Source organism: Ovis canadensis, chromosome 3 (assembly GCF_042477335.2).
Source record: "Ovis canadensis isolate MfBH-ARS-UI-01 breed Bighorn chromosome 3, ARS-UI_OviCan_v2, whole genome shotgun sequence".
In the NCBI taxonomy this organism is placed as follows: Eukaryota; Metazoa; Chordata; class Mammalia; order Artiodactyla; family Bovidae; genus Ovis; species Ovis canadensis.
Window position 1 is genome coordinate 199,425,781 of NC_091247.1, and position 2,975 is coordinate 199,428,755.

A 2,975-nucleotide genomic window follows, 5' to 3' on the forward strand; every position below is an offset into this window, starting at 1 on the left:
AAACATGTAATTCAGGTGTATAGAGAAAAATAAAATTGGCTTATATTAGAGAGTTCACCCATTCTTTCCTGAACTGTTTCAAGCATACTCACCCACTCTCAAAGACATTCTTCATTTCTGTTACTGTGTCTGATTGCTAGCATTTCTTTCTGATTCCCTTATCGTTTCCGTTTTTCTACTGACATTACCTAGCTAGTCTTTCATGTTGTGTACTTTGCCCATTGTAGCCTTTCATATTAATCATAGCTATTTAAATTGCATGTGTGATAATACTAACATCTGTGTCATATCTGAGTCTGTATCTGATGATTGCTTTGTCTCTTCAGATTCTGCTTTTTCTCATCTTTTGGTACACCTTGTAAAGCTAGATATGTTATTGAGTAATAGGTGCTGATACATACAGGTTTTTAATGTGGAGATTCACATTAATCTTGCTAGGAGTTGGGCTGTTTCTTGTAGCAAGATGTACGAGAGACCTCAAATTTATCCAATGTCCTTGTTTTTAGTTTCGGGACTTCCTTTTGTATTGCTCCTCAGAGGACGTCTGTGTCTTGTACCTTTTAAAGGTATAATCCACTGTTATGCTAGGAATATGTTGGTGTGTGGCATAGGGTATGAAAGACAGAGAACATTCTAAAATCTTCAAAGTCTTAATCTTTTAGTTGGCTCTTGGGAATACTGGCTCTCTCTCTTGGTCTTCTCAAGTGTTTGTCTCTCCTACAAGGTATATAGCTTTCTTCCTCCTGCTTTTCTTTCTGCCTGCGGCATTCACTCTGTTTCCTTGATGTTATCTCCCCTGTTGACTAAGGGAGAGTTTACCCACCTTAGGTGAGACAGAAAAGTTGGAGTGGAGCAGAGTTCCCTTCTCCCTGCTGGGTTGTCATTTAGTATTGCCCTCTGGGGAAGAACCCCTTCCTACTGGAATGGCTCTTTCCTAGGGAGAAAGGGTTTCACAATGGCTATTCTCCTATCAGGGCCACATGGGGATTCTTCCTGAATCCTCAGACCCAGTCTGTGATTTCTGCAGGGAAGGTGTGCCCTACACTTCCACCCATCATGACTACAATCTCCATGACTACTATCTCACTTTGGTTCACACAACCTCCAACAGCTTTCAAATTAGTAGTTAACAGTTCATTTATGGCACCCAGCAGCTTTTGCTCTAGGCAAACCACTATCAGGTGTGTATCTCTTCAGATTCTGGATGTTTGTCCTATCTCAGTTCTCTTGCTACTGCTAAGTCACTTCAGTCGTGTCCAACTCTGTGCGACCCCATAGACGGCAGTTCTCTTGAGAGGCCAAAGAAAGGGCATTGATTTCGTTTGGCCTGTTTGTCTTATAAGGAAAGTCAGTGTTAGTGGATCAGTCGTGTCTGACTCTTTGAGTCCCCATGGGCTATAGCCCACCAGGCTCCTCTGTCCATGGAATTCTCCAGGCAAGAATACTGGAGTGGATAGCCATTTCCTTCTCCAGGGGATCTTCCTGACCCAAGGATTGAACCCAGGTCACCCGCACTGCAGGCAGATTCTTTACCGTCTGAGCCACCAGGGAAGCCCATCTTATAAGGAACGGGTTGGCAACTCCTAAGTTTTTTAACATGTCAGTGCTGAACATATATTTTCTTGACTAAGATTCCCTACTACCGGGCACACAGAAAGCAGGAGTCACAGTGAGGACTGAGGGTCTCCTGGTATTTGGCTTTGGGTAACGGAAGTGAAGGAAGGACTCCAGTGTAATCTACACTCACATATGGTATTTATGGGGGATATTTTGGCAGGAGTTTCTGTAGGAATGAGTAACTCATTTGGTGATTAGAAGGCAGGGTTTGGGAATAGGCTAATAGAGGCATTGCTGGAGAATTACACAGAATAGCTTGACTGGGGTGGAGGGACCCACAAGGATTAGTAGGAACCAAAGCTGGAAATATTACATGTCCAGAGCACATTTGGACCAGGACATGTGTGATCACAATCTGTGGTATCCATTTTGTAAAGGATAACAGCAAATATATAATCACACTAGCAATCGTATTAGATAAACTGAAAGGACATTGGGCTCTAGTGTCAAGCTCAAGATCTAGTGTCTGACTAGAAATGGAGAAACTGAGGAAGGCTGTGATGTCCCAATGATAAAATGAGACCTTTGGGAGATGAGGTACAAGTGTCTGGCCTATAAGAATTTGAAATGCAACCAGAACTCACAACGGACATTAGATTTTAGAGTCATTAGATTTTGGAGTCATCTGCATCGAGTCTATAGCTGAAATTTTGAACAGAGATGTCGTCTTTGGGAAGAACAAGAATAGGGGTGAGAACCTTTGGGAATGTGTAAATTTAAGGGGACTGGAGAAAAGAAGTTGCTGTGGGAAAGCAAGAAAGTTGGGAGTAAAGCCAGGACAAACTTTAAAGGAAATTAATGTAGAAGAGGATCCTTTTTTCTTCCACCTTATGTCTGGCCTATAGGGGCAGCCGTTGAACTGAAGATTCACTCAGGCCTGACAGAAAAACAACTTCCTATATAGCACAGCATGAGTGGCCTGCTTCTTGCTAGAGTTTTACATGAACTCTTTCTATAGTGGAAATAGATGAAAATGTTCCACAGGAATTGGTTAGTGTTTATTAGGTAAGGGTCCACATTTATGAGCTAATGCCCCATTCTTGGAATCTAAGCAGGTAGGAGAGTGATTTGTGGTGGTTGTAAAATTGTAATAATAGCCAAATATAGTATACAAAATCACCATGACCTCACAGGTAATTGCAAGTGACATATTACAAATCAGTATAGAACCTTCACAATACACAAATTTATTCAGATATCTCTATTTGTATTTATGTGCTATATGTATCCCTATATAAAGTATAACAGGATGCTCTACAGCTGGTATTTGGTGGCTTGTTTCTTATGCCGATTGCACTGTCAGTGTTTAAAGGAAATTGGGCAATGTTTGGTAAATCTCTTCTAAAACAACAAGGCAG